The following is an 18,115-nucleotide window of genomic DNA, read 5'->3' on the forward strand; positions in this document are numbered from 1 at the left end:
GCAGAATGGAACATGGAGACCACAGGTATGCGAGTTTGACTATATAGCCTTAGTAGCTGAGTGCGCTGTTAAGTCGCAATGACGATGCACATAAAATAACGGCGGTATCTGACTCCGCTTAATTTGGTCTGTTCCGCCATCAATTTGCTTGCATGCGTTTTAACTAAGATAGTATAAATTCGATAACATCGAGCCAAACCAAGACCACAAACACCGAGCCAAACCAAGACCACAAACACCGAGCCAAACCAAGATCACAAACACCGAGCCAAACCAAGGCCACAAACTCCACGGGATGAACTCTTATCAGCTGGCGTTTTTCTAATAGCCATTCTCGAAGCAACTAGTTGATAAAAAGGTACATTCATACAAAAATGTAATTACCGGAATTCATCAGTATAGAATCAAGTACCATGACCCACAGTGAAAATAAGCTTACCATTGCTCAACATGTGCTTGGGGACTGTGTAGATTTGCAGACAATGGATGGCGAACCGATTATCACTTGGCCGACCCACACTAGCGTCACCATTCCTGTTACGCATGTATTTGGTTTCTGACCTACATCTCATCTGTCTGACTTGTCATACAGTCGCTGGATCTGACCACGTCTCGTTTCGATATCAACAAGAAGGGTGACATGTGACAAGGAATGTGACAGGAATTTGCGGGTTTGACAAGCGAGAAGGACATGAGCTTGGCATAGTCAGATTATACAGTTCCATTCTGTTTTTTTTTCAAGTCAGGTGTCTCAGCCGCTTTTGGCTTGCCCATTCGTTACATGTCTGTCAGGGGGCAAAAAAGAAAAAAATGACAAAGAAAACCGTTGCCACTCGGGCAGCTGCGACACTTACATACATTTTTAGGAGATCCTGTTCGTTGGATCTTTGGAATTATAACGGTGCTTCTATTGCTCTAGCAGAGTATTGGAAGATCTGAATGCGGTTGATTAGTGTACCACTCATAACAGACACCTGCGCCTAATAACTGATTATCATTGGCTTTATTAACCGCGGTGCTAAAATATATTTTGACATATGATAGCGCACCAACATGAAAAATAAAAAAAAACAGAAACGATGTAACGAACCTTTTTCGCCATACTCAGTTGCATCTATCTAGGCTAACGCATGCACCTTACCCGTTGGCTGACGACCACAAGTGTTATTCAATTCCATTTGCACTGCTGGGCGGAGGATCTCTTCACGCCACAGCGTGGAATGATTTTAGCGCCGAGTAGATATTTTGATCGTTTGGGTGAGGAATCTCTTGACGCCGAAACATATAATAATTCAAGTATTGGACATTTCAATTATAGTTCTTAGAAGAACAACGGCCAGCATAATAATTCACAACTGATAAGAGTACGGAGATGCTCTGCTTTGTATTGATTCCGTGGTGCTTAACTTCATGCACGGGAAGTAGCACGATTTAGTCTAGAAAGAAATGCGTCTATGCGGCCTGGTGGCTGCATATCATTGAGCCCCAGCCATAGCTTGCTACGTTTTCTGGTCTGCTACAGTTTTTTGGTTTCCAGAAACTAACAATCTCCTTCTTTGTCAGAGCTCCCATGTTTGGCGCGTCAGTTACCGGGCAGCAGTATAGGAGGTGTTTTCGGTAGAGCGGCGGCCAGCTCCAACAACGGCCCCACACGACGCGCCGCCGGGTGGCCGTTTTCTGCGCAGCGTTGCTCACCAGAAATTCTGTTGAAATAACACCCCTCAGTTCCACTTCATTGACATATGAGTGAGAGTGTTGCCATAAGCGTAAGTAGGAATGAACACCTTTGGCAGTTGGTATGATATGAAATAAATGCGTCACTGGAGGTCCACAAGCCAGTTTTTCGCGAATGTGTTCCAATCATGCCACTTTCTGCGCTGTTCGCCGCCCTTCCCGCGAGTATTTCTGGTGCTCCCGCCCACAGTTGACCTTTTAATGACTCATCAGGAATGCCTGACATTTCGGCACAGCCACAGTAAGCAGAGTGTGACGACGAGCAGCCATTGGTGCAGCTATGCTGACGCTGGTAGCCCTCGCCGTGGTTCTGGTCGGCGCCGTGGGTAAGTTTGCTTCGCATTTCTTTCCGCACAGATGCTGTGTTTTACCAAGCGGGGGAAAGGGGTGGGTGTGGTGGGGTGGTGGAAAGACAACTGCAACGGCATGCAAGCACTTACATTTTGCCTCATTTGTCAACTTTGAAATGGCTGCCGCGTCATATCGCCCATCTCTCGTCTGGTCACTGATCGAGATGTACCGGCGGTGCCTGGTTATCGGCCAGGCAAATTCAAACGCGCGTCAATGATGGTAGCTTTCACACGGCATAAATTTGCAGCGTGATTGTGCATATTTGGAACGCGCTGACATTTGGCTCTTGGTTTTGCTCCTGAACGGTCGGGAGGGGCCGTAAACTACACCCACGAGGACCCTGTCCGACTTCCCTAGTCAGGCTGTATTTTTGCAGACGGGTCCACACCCACGGCGCTCTGCGGCACACAGCCGTGTCCTGAGCCGCTCCAGTGCCGTGAAGAGAGAGACGTGTCGGTCTGTGTGCGCGTGCCGGCCCCCACCTGCGCTGACACCAGCTGCCCGGCCGGACAAGAGTGTATTCTGCAACAGGCGTTTTGTGACTCCTCACCCTGCGACCCGAAACCTACTTGCGTCAATAGAAGTGAGTACATTCAATTATCTCACCAAGCAGACAATGATGAATAGTTCATTCACAGTAAACCAGTACTATCATGATTCTTTTCGCAACGCATATGACGAAACCTTTTGACATGAGCCTGGATTTTGAACTGAAACGTGGTCAATGGTTTCACTTAAGCGAGTGCCTACTGATTGGCATGTAAAATGCAAGTAAAATTATGTTGTTACCATTCACCTATTTGTTACCATTTGTTATTTACTATTCATTAAATTGTTACCATTCGCTATTTATTGTGTTTGCGCTGACGAGCCCAACTGCGCGAACTCAATGCATTCCAACGCAATGTGCCTGTTGATCTCCACTGAGCGCACCGCATTGTCCTGCCCTGCTAAGAACGCTGAATTGCTGTGCACACCACCTTCATCCCGACGTCCGTAAATGTTTTGTTCTGTTCTCAGATCCCTGCGGAACCTGCTTTGCTCCGCAGGAGTTCTGCCAGCTGCTGCCATCGCCGATCTGCCGTCTTGTCGTAACCATAACATGCGCCAACAAGATCTGCCCGCCCGGAAAGAAATGCAAGGAGCAAGTCTTTAACTGCTTCAGAGCCCCGTGTCCCCCGATCCCAGAGTGTGTGTAAATGATTCTGTATGTCTAATGGCATCATATGAGATGATGGCTACCCGAAACACGATCGCGCATAGATAAAACACGTGTAAGGTCTCGCTTGGGTACGTATGCTGGGGTCACAGCATTAATATTATTTTTGCGGATCATCTTGGCCTTCTAAGACACCTTAGCCTTCTATCTTATCGGTTCATAATTTACGATGCGATGGTCAGAATCGATTTTGCGTGTGGTTTTGAAACGTTTCATTTTGTTTCACTAAAAAGCTGTTTACATCAGAGACATCTGGTACAAAATGCAAATAACTATGCAATGGTAAGGTGATCACCTAACATGCATAATACGTACGTTTCCAGATAAGTATTTGAAAACTTGGTTGCAATAGCACTGAGCCGGTGCTGATCACGACGGAAACCAGCTTTTAAGCGTAATGGAGGTCATGGAGTAGAAGATTTTGTTCGGTTTCTTGCTTAGTTGGAGCATTGCCACAGTTCTTTATCAACATCAGGATAATTGTGAGCCTCGTGTATTTTTGTTATGCTCAAATGACGCCGTGCTTAATAGGTGTAATAATCCTAAAGGAGTTGTCATGCCATATGCTCTCGTTACTGGTGAACAATTACAGTTTATATTGGGGTGTTCCGCTTCAGGCGTTCTAAAACCCAAAGGAGTAGTTCCGCTGCTTCAATACAGGATGGTCATGAAAAGAATAGTCATCTGATTATTTCACGAAATATCCAGAAAATAAGCAGCATTTCTTAAATGAATGAATCCGAAACTTTGAATGGATGGCTTCTGAGATCAGCGCTCACGTTAAGAAGTGCTTGTGGTGTGAGCACTGACACTTCACACCCGCTCGCGCAACCGCAGGTCGACGACAGAATTTGGTAGCAGAAGTTTAGCTTACCACATCACTCGGCACGGTCCGTCCTGCCCTCTAACGTCAACTGACCTTTAGCGCGTCCGCTGCCGTCGGCCGCGAGTCATACCTGTTGAAGGCAGACAGCGAGCTGTTGTGGCGACTCCATCACACACCGTCACGCGTGGGTGGATCGGAAGGCAGGCGAGCTAACCAGCTGAGTCGCCGGGACGGGATTCACCAAAGCACGCTAATGTCCCATTTCATAATATATATCGAGAAACGAAGCAATTTGGCTGGTCCATAAATGAGTTGTCTACGCTCCATGCATCACGGCTCACCCGAGATGTTCAACACAAAGCATTCACAGCATGATTTTGAAGTGAATATCGTGAGTTGTACTTCGTATTTGGACACACCTCATCGCACCTCTCGTTTAACACGCGCTCGGGTGGGGTGGGGGCGGGGGTAAAATTGACCCCTCTGAAGATTTTTCCAGAATGGTTTCCAAACGGCGCGGCGCAGCCGCGCCAAATTTTTCACAGCTGTAGACAACTGAATAGCAGATCGTTTGACATACAAATTTATACGTGCCTTGTAAATTCACTGGCATATGACAGGTCAAAGTCAGGCCATAGTTTCAACGAAGGCACTTCCTAGGGAATCGTCCAATCTGATGCAATAACGGAGAGTTTGACGGAGCCCTACATCTCTGAGATGCTTTCTTAGGTACCAAAAATATTGAATGAGCAAATCACGTTGACCTAAGGTCAGGTATGAAGGTCAGGCCAAGGCCAAAAACAAACTGATTTATTACTCTAGGGCTTGCTGTATGGGATAGTTTGTGGTGCTCATTTCGAATAGTTTGACAGCAGGAACCGCATTATACGTCTTCCATTAACTTTTAGAGGTCAGAGCAGGTCATTGACCTAAGATGACTCGGGTCAACATTTTGTTTTAGGAACATACTGCCTAGCGTAATCTTTGTCGTTTATTCAAATGGAAAACTCAGAGCAATCTTGTATGATTTTGGTCAAAAGATCAAAAGGTCAAACAAGGTCACTGACCTCAAAGGGGCTTGTGACCTTTTGCCCAGAAACAGTTGCCTAGGTTCTGGGGGCACTTTAGAGGCCAGCCTGGAATTTGACCTTGTTTGACGTTATTTGACCTGAAGGACATGACCTGGGAAGCTCAAACTTTCACCTAAGTCAGTTTACGTACGGGTCAAGACACTCTATAAATTTAGTGTCTCTAGCTTCTTTAGTTCCCGAGATCTTATGGGGGTCAAATTGACCCCCACCCGAGCGAAGGGTATCTAGCCGGCCACCCGGGCGCGTGTTAGAGGGATGGAGTGATCGGTTTCATCCGTGCTGAAAAGCAAAGTCACACCAGCATCACCTATCTATCTTTTCAGTGCACTTATCGAACATTGTAAATGCCACACCATTTCTCATATAAGGCCTTTCAGCGGGTTATTCAGCTGATAGTTGCATTTAAACATACCCCTTTTACACCATAATTAGTACAAACAATGTTCTTGCCTCATGGTGCACTTGCGCCGCTCCATCCAAGTTACCTTATCACTCCTGCATCCCTGATCCTCTAAACACTAAGGTCGCACACACCTTACCATATTTTTGTCATCTGCAGCCACATGGTTCAAGCAAAGCCACCACTTTTGTAGGTTTGCAGGCTGCCGAAATGTATGCTTTGTGTTCCAATGTTTACGGTATTCCTTGCTTGCATTTGTGGTGATACACGACCAATCCAAATTTCACTTTGCAGTTAGTTGAAACACACATTGTATGACATGAAGATAAGGAAAGCGGAGCTGTGCGAGCAGGGGAGTTGTTTCGCAAAAATAGTTGGGAGAGGACAGGTTAACACCAAAAAATTGCGACACGTACAGCCAAAATACACCGACAAATTGGTTGTCCCCCATGACCTGGACCATTTTTTAAGTGTGTGCGGGGGCGGGGAAGGAGAGCTGTGGCTCCCACACTGAATAGGAAACTACAGCCCTGCTCAAGAGGTGATCGCACCTGATACCTGTGCAAGGGTCACGCGGCGAAAGAGTCAGAAAGGAAAGTTAACGTGATAACGGTCATTGTGCATACCAGGATGCAATAAATGCGCATGGTGGAAAATCTGATTTTAGGGAAGCTTACTTTGCTCATATCCCGTGAGAAAACATCCTCTTCTCTCACTGCTCTGAATTGTTGCAATTGCTCATGCTTAAGCTAACACGGGGGCGTGGGCAGTTCTCAGTGATGAGTGGGTTGAAACATTGATTTACGGTGGTGCATGTAAATAATGACCTAAGAAATCCCCAACTTAACAATGGGTTTCCCAACAACCATTTTGGCTAAGCTCTGGCTCTATATGCTTGTTGAAATACACGAATAGATGCTTTCACTCTCGTTGATTGACAGTATATCTGCTACCAAGAAATAATGGCATGTGGTACAAGCAGCTCAAAACCTATCACTCCCAGCTTTTTACCAGTTATATTCTGTGGAGACTGCAGGCACAGCAGGGCATGGTTAAGCGGAGTGTTTCACATTTGAACACAATTTATCCAGCATTAGATATGATGAAGCAAGCTCACTTAAAACCATTGACATACTTTTAGGTAGCAAAACTGCTCTAGACAGCACAATTCCCTGTGTAGTAAATGTTCCCCCCATTGCGTCATGGTTTTATTACGTCATCGTACCTTACACAGCATTGATTGAAAGCCAATTGACGGCCGCGCGCTCACGAGCGCCAGACATGAACGCCCCAACAATTATGTTCTTCTTAGTCTTGATCACCGCATGGGTGATGCAATTACGGGATTTAAATGAAGCTATTATGACGTCATGAATGCTAGGTTGACTTTAAAATACTCTCCCCAAAATACCTTTTCCCATTTCTGCAGACATGTACCTCAGAAACTAGAGCGGCTTAGGTCTTAAAAAGGGCAGCATTGTGATGAGCACCGAAAATATCTATTTGAGACAACGGAGGTAATTACTGTAAGAAAGTAATGCATTAAGTTCAAAACACAATTAATTGCATTACATATATCTCAGCACAGACACAATACAATGGCTAAGATGATTGATTAACTCCCTCTGTTCTTCCATTTCATGACAAGCATGCTAACAGTTGTCCCTTGAGTAGTTTCAATGTATGAAGCAATGATGTTTTCACCTGGAATATAGCGCATTTTGTGTATGCAATGCCTCATCAGCCCAAGACAAGCCGATCGGTAGAATATAGCGAAAACATGATAGCAGACAGCTCCAGATTCAGGTGTTTGTCTTTGATTGCGGTATTTGAAATGAATGGATGATATTGGTAATATGGCGCATAGCCCTACTGGCCCTCCTGACTCATTACCGTCCATCATACACTATCCGATACCGCTTGAGATACACGTACCTACCTTGTTTCGACAACAGTTATAAAACAATGATGCTGCATTCAATGGAAAAATTGCATCTTCGAAGCTCTTAAATCATGCACCTGCACATCCTGTACAGTTCGGTCCCGAAAATCACTCCTTTGGCATCAGTTGCGAAGTGGAATAAAGTCCATCCCTGACCAATGGACTGTGCCATCACTAACACAGAGTTTGGGATTAATACGGTGTTAGGCTCCTATTTCAACAATTACAGTTCAGGCCTCGTATCAATCAGTTCCAAAGGCGGTGCATCCTCTAACTTAAATAACGTATATTATGATTGTCCTGCTAGAAAATATGCGACTGAAATAAAGCTGCAATGCTTGTTTTTAAGCCGCTACATAGCTCACATGGATCTAGGCTGGCCGGATCAGACTATGTTGCAATCAATTTGAACAGGCGCAGCCAAGCGCCACTTGAGAACCCCCTTGCCTTGGGTACGATGTTGTGTTTTGTTTTTCATGGATGGATCAGTAAACTGGTCGCGACAAGAAGTAAAAATCCGTTTGATGCTTAGTCACTGGGCTCGCCTCCCTCCCTCCGCCTCCCTCCTTCCTAAGTAAATCTTGAATGCGTCCCTGAGTCTAGCCCTCGGCCCGATAGGAGGGAGCAGGGGTGGGGTTGGGGGGAGGGGGTGGTGAGGGGTAGCGGTACGCCTTCTCCTTAGGTTTTCTGAGGATATCCTCAGCATGTCATGTGTAATTGCACATACATTTTCAGTATCTCATGGGGCATTGCGCGTGTTGTGTCACAAAACAGGTGTTTCTAGCATTTCTGCTCTTCGAGCAGTAGCGGTTTTTCAGGAGCACCGCACGGTCATCCGCAGCCGGCACGGGCACCTGGTGCTAACCGCCACTGGCTTTGCCTGTCACAAATTCATGTCTGTCCATACACCATTACGAGCCGAGGGACCGTAGGCCGAGGGGGTCTTGGCCAACTCATCGAAAAATTTCGTGTTGAACAGCCTGTTTCGACTGTGACGCTCATGGCAGTTCTTTTTTCGCAGCCACCGTGAAACCGTGAAAGCGTCGATGCCCATGTTTGACACTGTTCAAAAATGACATTCCTTGGACGCTCATTCGTAAACGTTGAGTCTCAAATGGCAAAAGCCTATGCAACAGACGTAATTTTCCGCAAAAAAGCTCTAATTTTTTTGGTTGAGAAATCAATTTGGAACGTCATTTGGTGCAGTTTACAACCCCAGCCATCCTAAGATTTAAAGCCCCTTAACTTCCGCGGTACACGCTCTCAAAGATACGCATGCTGTTTTCTCCGGCTATCTTTACGCCGTTTAGGTACGCCTAAGGCATCGTCGCAGCGTCATCCAAATTTTGCCACCTCATAGACGTGGCGTGCGAGGCCAAGCACACGTTTCAAGCCATTCAAATCCCCCGTCCGTGAGTACTACTTTCAACTCAAGTGGATGTCTATAGGATTTCATTTAAAGTAGAGCAAATTGTGCATATCGTGTTTTGTGCTACATGGTCTTTAAAGTTGTACATGGTTGCCAAGTTAGTACGGAAAAAAGGCTGGTAGTCGATAAGCTAAGGATTGCACCATAACCAAATATGTGAATATAAATTGAATTGTTAAACTGGCGGAAAAATCTGCAAGAACACCACGAGAAACAGCAAAAACAAGAGCACAACAACATTTGTCTCAACAAATACTTCCAGCACCACCATTGCAGCCTTTCAGCGAGTTGAAGTACTACCTGTGCGTACTAGGGTGTCAATCTCGCACGGCTTGTCTTGCAGTACCTCACTGTCATACAAACGTTTCATGCCGCAATCAAACAATGCCTTATTGGGAAGTGTATATACCAAATTCAGAAACTTTTGTCTTGTAGAGCAGTCGTTTCGACGCTTAAGTATATCACTAATCATAAGTGGGTTGATTTTATGATATCTCATGCTTGCATTAATATCTTCAAATCTGGAACATTCCCTTAAAATCAGCCTGGGGGGGGGGGGGGGCTCAGGCACTTCGACAACATATAAAGTAACATCCCTGGATGAGCCTTCTCGTTTGTGTTGGCATTTTCCCCTTTTTACCCCATTTTGATTTGTCGTATATAGCACTTAGGAAACCCCTTGCCTTTCTTCAGAGTGAGGGCCCAGTGGGTAGAACACTAGGGGCGCGTTATATCTCCTGGTCAGCGGGTGAAGGGTCGTTCCATCTCAGACCGGGATGCCTACCCGCTGCCTTTCTGGCGTTACAGGCTATATGTGTAATCAATGAATTGTCCATACAATCATGGACATCGGTCAACTGCCTGACGCCGAAGGCCCCCTGACCCGGAAATTTAGACCTGGATCGACGCAGGGGTCTTTATTGACGCAAAACAGATCCCTTATCGACGCGGATGTCCAATATTACCCGACTCCAGTTCAGCATAACGGACCCCTGGCTGAAATCATATGGAGAGCTCTTCGTACTGAAATGGAATCCCTGACTGGCACACGGCCTTCCGTTGTCTCATTGTGGATTCCCATCGCGAATGATCATATCTACTTTCATTGACAGAGATTCCCAAGGACCAGTGCAAGGCACCGGTGCATTTCAATGGTTCTTTCGAACGTTGCCGACTATAAATATGTTGACGTTTTTTGGTGCTAACATTTGACCGGTTTGTTTTTAATCTCCTATGATACATCGCATCGTATCGTGGCAAAATAGCGCAACTTCCTGCAGTCTGTGGATCATTAAACATGACAGAATAATGCGAAAACACTCTGACAATAGCACAAAACTATGTCAGAGTCAACAACGCATATTCATCGTATAATCAAAAGCGCACATCTTGCAGGTAAAAACCAGAAGATGCTCAAGTAAGCACGGTACGAACGGGGAGCTTTTACAGTGTGACTGGCTGAGTCAGCTGCACCCAACTGAACGTGACATTGCAGTCTCCATTTTTTTCTTCCTTTTACCTGTGAAACAATCGGTAGAAGCCTTCTTGAACATTCATATGATTGTGATTTCCTATTTGCAAGCCCTTCTTGGACTTTGGCCCCAGAATGTTGAGGAGCCAAACACACCTTTGGGGGGGGGGGGGGCAAATCAGACATGGGGGGAGGGCAGTGGCCCAACCAGAAGAATACAATTCGACACCCGTGGAAAACACTGATATTTTTCAGACGAGCAATGACAGAAGATCCCCTCGAATTTGGGGGGGGGGGCATATTCATTAACGAATTCTCTCCAGCCCTAAACAAACAAATTCTTGCGCAACCCTTGAGTTATTGGGTGCTGGGTGGTACAAACTGCAGATGTGATTGTGGCAATGTGTTGTGTCTTTGTAGTGTTTCCATTATGGGTGTACTTTGTACCTATCTTAGTGATAATGGGATTTTGTGTTGCTTCAATTGGCCATGCTTCACTTGCCTTTTGTTTACTACAATATGTTTTTCCGATAGTAATGTACAGTTTTCATTGTTAAAAATCTCTCAACTTATTTATTGTGCCATTTAGACATTTCCGACGACGAGATAGACCCTCAAAACGTAAGAATGTAGATATTGACGAGCATATGAGCGATTTTGCACGCACTATCATATATATAAAACGATAATGCTAAGTAAAAAGCCCGGAAACTCCAACGACTCATAATAAAGCTCGCAAATGCAGAGACAGTAATAATTTATGCATCATTATATATATATATATATATATATATACACAAAAGAGGAGAGGACCAATAATCCTTAGTGTCAACCCCAGCTGAACCCAGATGCCATGAATTTCAATACTTGACCACGGAACTAAATACATTCGGTGGCCCAGACAATTTTCGATTCCGGAGAAAAATTACCTACTTGTACTACGCTGTAAAACTGTCCTGACGCTTTCAATCCTATGTCGTTGTTTAAGGGCACATATTAATATCATGGTGTCTTGATGAATACAGCTCGCCGGTCCAGCAAACCAACTCACCGCAGGCTAACGGCTACACAAAATTTGCGACCCATAATGCTCCACGTAAATAACGCTATTGAATGTTGAATTCTGGAGTGCTGGAGCACCACTCCCATCTGCTTAAAAATGAATATTTTATGCTAACCCTTTACGGCACCAGCTACGACCTATCTACCAAAATCGCAAGGTTTCGTTGGTCATGGTTATACTTCTCGCATACGTGCACGATATGCACTAACCTGGGCCTTCCCTCGAATTCGCAGGAACGCGTCGGGAATATCTCCTGCGTCTCGCTCTGCGAGGATGAGCGGACGTCGGCATGGACAAGCTGCATCCAGGCTTGGGCAGACTTCGAAGATGCGTCGTTCTGTTTCATTTCGCTGGCGATGGTCAACATCCGCTGCTGTTCTCCCTCATCGCAAACAGTCTCGGGTTTCCACTGCGGAGGCCCGATGACCTATCTTCTCTTTGAGATGGGAGCGGCTTGCTCCCTACTTCCTCTCTTCTTGCTGTTACATTGCTGTCCTTAAATTTATCTCAGATCTGTGGGACAAGACTTTAGTGTCAAACCGGTCACTGGATATCTCACAGGCTACCGAAATCTTGGGCGTGATTGCACGATTGCCGAATGCGCATCTTCAGAAGATCTTAGGGGAAGGGGGTTTGCATTGGCCCCTTATTAACGCGAGGGTCATTAAAAGACTGTTCATATGCTCGCTGTGTGGTGAGTTTCTGTCAAATTTCTGAGGACTGCGCACAAACTATTGATGAACACGGAAAGATGGTGTATTTGGTTTCGGAACGTTTCAACACAACACGAGCCGCACTATCATATCCCTGTCTTTCTGTGGACAAATTCGTGACGAACACTTCAATACGTAATCATGTATGAAGTTATACTTCAGTCTGTTGAAGCTGTACAGACGTAGCCACATCGTCAACTAAAATCGTCGCAACCAAATTATGGCGTAACTACTTCGTAGCGACGTCTACTTTCTTGCTGAAATTGCGTCAGCTGATTCTGGAGAGGGCACATAGTGACATCATCGCACGATTTGAAGCGTTATTCGTGTGATGAAGCAATTTCCAGAACAGTGCTGCAATCATTGGTCTTCTACCATCCTGACAGACCTGTGTTTGTTACTAACGCAGTTTCCGGAAGCAATGGAAGCAGCCATGCAGTCCATCAAAATAAAACACATGCACATATAAACACCCAGATACCTCTAACACCTATAAAAAAACTATAAATATCTTATAAGCACCATCAATAAATATCAACACCTAGAAAACAATATGTCGTTGACCAGGGTGATCTTCAAAAGCACGCTGCTATCATATGCCCCAGTCCACAGCGATCGTTTCAGGCTCGGTCAGTTTGATAACATATTCTGTTCCGTGACTATGCCGCAGCGACGTCAGTACAGGGCCGCTCATCTTCCCTCGTGTAACAGGGCTGGGGCGCGTCTCCCGGTGCATTACATTCCTGCAGTCTCCTAGATCAGTATTTCATCGCATCTGATCACAAGCTTCAAGCCATAAAGACACATAGTTTGTCAAGTCAGAGATGTTCAGGATATGACGAGAAAACTGGGGCCGAGGTTACCGGAATATTTTAACGGAGCTTTCCTTTTACCGGTTTTACCTCACACTTGTACAATTACACAAGTAGGTCAACATCAGCACCACTTCCTTGATGGATACACACATATTTTCCTTAATCGCATGATGGGTGCGGAAACCAATAGTAACCTTGGGATACGGGAAAACTTAACTTGGGCCACAGTTTGTCCCAATGAAGTATTGCAATCGTACGCGCATTGCGCAGCATTAAACTGATGATTCGGCGCTAGAATGCCGTTCATTTTGTATTTCTATCAAAGCTGCCATCCAGTAGCAGTTTCATAATAGACTCGCTGGATTCCGTGCCGACGTCATCAGTTTCACAAGGCTGGTCGGCAGGAAACTTCTATTTTTTCAAAGGCTGATTTTGATTTCATGCCTGGCACGCGTCGTTACCCAGCTCGTAGCGCACTGATTGACGGCCGCACTGGCTGCCAAACTGTCGCTCGAGCCTGATGGAACGATTGGAGCGCTGTCCCATCTCCAGAGGCAATACTTCCCTATCGAACAAGAGGCAAAGTAAAAAGGCATCCCTATGATATTTGTCCATCACTATCGTCATCATCCCCGCATGTTTGGGGTACTTTTTGGCCCGCATTCGGCAGGAGCATAGTGCAGGGCGGGTTTACCTGAAAAACATGCGCGGGTCTGGCCTTGCGGTGGCGCCTCGCCACCTGCGAGGCTCAGCCTGCTCGACAGTGAAAGGCAAAGGAGAAGTTGCACTTAGCTCAAGCCGGCCACCGCACCAGGTGCGTGTCACCGACACACAATCACAAAAGAATCTCAAAATTCGCTTAGTCAGGCTGTCTGGCCGCATCACACTCGCCAGTCACGGGTTTGCCCGGACGCTGTGAACCGAGGTGAAACACAGCCGGGCTGCTCCACACAGAATGCCATTGTCTGCGGCTGGCGTAAATGCATTGCAATTTTGAACAAACGCGTGGCAGCATGACGCGTGGGCCTTAGGCAAGCAGAGGCACAAAGCAAACACATGGTAGAATGGCGCGCGGGCCTTAGGAAAGCAGAAGCATCAAACAAACGCGCGGTAGGATGACGCGTGGGCCTGAGCTTAGCAAGGACATGAAACAAGCGCGTGACATGATGACGCATAGGTCTCAGGCTAGCAAGACCATCGTGTATTTTGCGTATGGTGCATAACTGCTAATCTCATTGTCCCTGGTGTGCAAAGGGAGAACGATTATGATCCTTACCCGTGTGCGGTATGTTGTATGCTATGTAATGTATAATGTATATAATGTAATGTAATGTATATATTTTATGTTGTGTGCGGTATGTTAGTCACCCTGCGCAGCTATTGTTCTAAACATCCATCACCTGAATCCTGTGGATGTCACTAGTCTGCAGCTGAGATAGGTCATGATCCGAATTCGTGCGATGATTGATTTATTTAAAAGCGAATTCATTGTTCAGCCGCAAAGACGCCACAGGGTGGGTAATGTGAGCGGCCGTCCACTATGCTGTCATACAGCTGTAAGCGGACACACATGTTTGCCTAATCCGAAATTCTACGTGGGTACTCGGAAAACCATGATATTTCTAGTGTACAAGGCCGGCAGGCAATAATGCAAGAAGAGACTCGATCGTGACTTTTAACTTGCGACCGATAACATATGGCTGAAGTGGGGAGGAGACCCCGACAATGGATATATATGACATGGCCGAGAACAGCCAGCGCTGCAGGAGGCCGCTACTATCAATAACAAGAGGCCTCAACAATGTAAGTGTCTTAGATGAGGCCCAAGGTACGGCAGTACGACCACACCATAGCCGAGAGGGGACTTCACCCTAGTACAGGAGGCGACTTGAGTGTGCAGATCAGGCGAATCAGTTCAGGCTGTGCTACAAGGGAGAGAGTTTTTTTCCAGGCTAACGAGGCGTCCCATTAATTTCCAAAGGGGAAGCTGATATTTCCGAGGAGAAACATGTTCTATAATCAACAAGCTCCACACATTTTCCGCAATGCATGTCGTGAGCGAGGTGATAGCGTAAGGACCGTGTGTGATGGAGAGCCAAGATAAGGCAAGATGTCCCGTCATAAGCAAGACACAACTGAGAAGGCCGAAAAGATCCTGTACTGTGGACGTCTTGGATAGTTGAAGATCATTGCAAGGTAGGTGGTGTTCTTCATAGTGCATAGAGTTATGATACAGCAGGGCGGGAAACCCTCCACGGATTAGCATGGGCCCTTTTATGACCAGGAGTAGGATTCTGTTGCGCCCAAGAGGAACATTTGTGTATGTGATGGGGGCCAATAGCTAATCCAGGAATCGGTCATCCAGGTACATCACACGGTTTATAAAACTCTACTGGCGCTGGCATTGTAGTGAAATCTGAAATCTGTCGCGAGTTTGATCATGTTCACACATTCATTCTCCCCCAAAAGTTTCCTCGGATTACCTAATTAAATGACTTTTATCAGCGTCTCTGGGAAGTGACAGATGACTACACGCAATCAGAGACGACAAGGTGACTTGCACATAGTCCACATCATCGGTGCCTAGGAAATGCTTATAGACGACCACAAAGTCACGCAAATGCTCTGCAAGCACACTATTACGCTATTTACTTGATGGTTATACTTGTATGTTATTTTAGACATCCCATGAAACGCCAACAGGGGATTGGGCGTCTCAAGGAAAGCCTGGCCGAAACAATCAAATCTAAGTTGCATAGTCGTTTTATGTGTGATATTCGTTTGCATGAACAATTGGTTTAATGATGTTCATATAACACTAATACTTCGAATACATCAAGTAGCAATAATTTTCGTCGTGTTCTCATCTCATAGCTATGAGGCTGCAAAATCTGTGAAAAGAACGGAATTACTATCCGCGCTATCTTGTCATGCGTCGATCACGTGGTTCTTGGCCGTTTAAAATTAACGACTCATCTGGAGAAAATCGACGGAATGTCGATACGTCGGAGTATGTGCCAGCAGCTACCGGGGCCCACGGCAGTAATCAGAAGACCATGAGCTTGCGGGAGGCCCTTCGTGAGCAGTCCTTGTTCGGGCAACAAGAGTTCACCAGGTGTGCGTATCGGTCAGAAGTTAAAGAGTGCAGCACCGTGCACAGCGAGTGCTGCAAAACACCTTTAACGTGCTTGTTTAGATGTCCCGATTCCGCGTCCTTCATCGCTGTCAACATGCAGACTGCATGAACGCTTAAAGAAGAGTGTTGTTAGTACTCACAAGGCGTGAACGTCTTCCATAATTGTCTCTTAGTGTTTCTTGTGTTGATCCATGGTTTAAGTAGCCTTTCCGAGAAAATATTGGCCATATTTTACTTCAGCTCGGACAGCTTGTAGAGACAACTGTTGGAGACTGACGGTTCATCCAGGTCGACAGGCAATTTGCATGCGACTGTGCGGGGAAGCTTTTACGTGTCAGCCAATGCTTTGATGCGGCCATGCTATGCAGCAGTGGAGAGCCGTCCACCTGCATCCACCTGACATATGTCAGGTCAAACAACCAGCCACCTCTGGGACTCTAGCCCGGGTACCTGTCACCCACGTCTGGGGTGGGGTGCCTGAACCACTTGACAACGGCTATGGAAGCTGATATTAGGTGTCGCATGTATGCCCCAAAGGGTGCGTAGCAACTGAAGAACCTAAAATGGATGGAAACATTATGATCAGCGCATGAAGACTTCGTGCCGCTAATTGTATCCTTCGAAGCGAAAGGACAAGAAACATATTGATCATTCAATGGAATAGCACGCCTAGCACGTCTGCACAAAACGTGTTGCTTCGGATAATTGCTGTTTTATTTGGAGCGACCTGTGAGGCTACAATATTCCTTGCCACTTCCTTGCCATTTCTAAGCACAACCCAGCCTTGCCACTTCTAAGCACAGCCCAGTACTGTGACGCATGCTCCGTCAGTTGGAACGTCCCAAATCACGTCCAACAGTTTCCTATCGGTTTCACCAGTATCATGCTCGTGCGCGCCAGTCATCGCTGTAAGGACATGTCGCCAAGGCTGATTCCACGGACTGCATGCTTCGCCCTTTCCAACAAGGAAAGCATGCCACCAGCATTGGGGGAGGAAGGGAGGGGGGGGGGGGGGCTCGCCGTTGGGGCTTGGAGAGCATTCCATTGTTTGATGACGATATCGAGGAAATGTTGCACGCCATACACCTTTGGGCGGCAGGCCGGCGCTGCCGGCGCGGGACCAGCGCCTATAAAGGCAGGAGCGGGCGACGCCACTCCAGTCGCGCAGCCATGGTCTGGCTGCCATCTGTATGCGTGCTTCTATGCGGGGCGACTGCGAGTGCTCTTTCCACACGTAAGCTGCTGGCGCGGACATCAGGTGGTGTTGAGTGTGATACTCAGCGCGTGGACGCGCGACATGTGCGGTAGAGCGGCGGTGTGCGAGGAGAACATGATCCTCGTTGTGGTGTGAGAACGCGCGCGCAAAGCCATTTCCGCCGTAGAAATGGTCATGCACAGCAAAGATGATCATAGTCATTCCACCAGCACCAGCAGTCATCATCGTCATACCAATGGGCATAGCAACTGCAGAAATCGGTGCTGCATGTATATCGGTATATTCCTACTCATGCGGGAACAGGCTGTCTTTATATGTCGTAATGTAACTTGAACCAAGCTGTGCCGGGCATGTCTTTGGAGCGCGCGTTGATAACCTTACCTGTCATTTCTGATGTACTCATCATGTTCACTTGCATATCAATGCAGCCCAAATCTACGCGAATTTACCGTAGTGTTTTGTGCTTCATTATAGACTCCAACGTAACGCTACTCGAATCCACAAATGTTCCAACCGCATAAACCACTCTGTGTGGCAAATACCTCCCTCTGAGGACGTCCCTGGTCGGCTTCATCTCTGACCTATGCATCCACTGTCTTCGGCGACTGCGCCGCCGTCGCCTCCGCTGCGTCCGCCACAGCGTCCCGCGTGTCTGAGTCACCTGCGCCTTCTCGCCAGGAGGGTCCCGCACCTTCTGCGCCGACCCAGT

At 46.7% G+C, this 18,115-nt stretch overlaps 1 long non-coding RNA gene across 1 annotated transcript; it reads left to right on the forward strand.

Annotated features, from left to right (window-relative positions):
* Window positions 1–1,349: 1,349 nt before the first annotated feature.
* On the forward strand, window positions 1,350–4,852 carry LOC119112720 (uncharacterized). The gene is made up of 4 exons (XR_005095765.1): window positions 1,350–1,364; window positions 1,948–2,060; window positions 2,462–2,668; window positions 3,106–4,852. It is a non-coding gene; the product is annotated as an uncharacterized LOC119112720 (long non-coding RNA).
* Window positions 4,853–18,115: the final 13,263 nt, after the last annotated feature.

The sequence above is a fragment of the Pollicipes pollicipes genome, unplaced genomic scaffold, assembly GCF_011947565.3.
Source record: "Pollicipes pollicipes isolate AB1234 unplaced genomic scaffold, Ppol_2.1 Scaffold_7261;HRSCAF=8764_pilon_pilon_pilon, whole genome shotgun sequence".
NCBI classification, from domain to species: domain Eukaryota; kingdom Metazoa; phylum Arthropoda; class Thecostraca; order Pollicipedomorpha; family Pollicipedidae; genus Pollicipes; species Pollicipes pollicipes.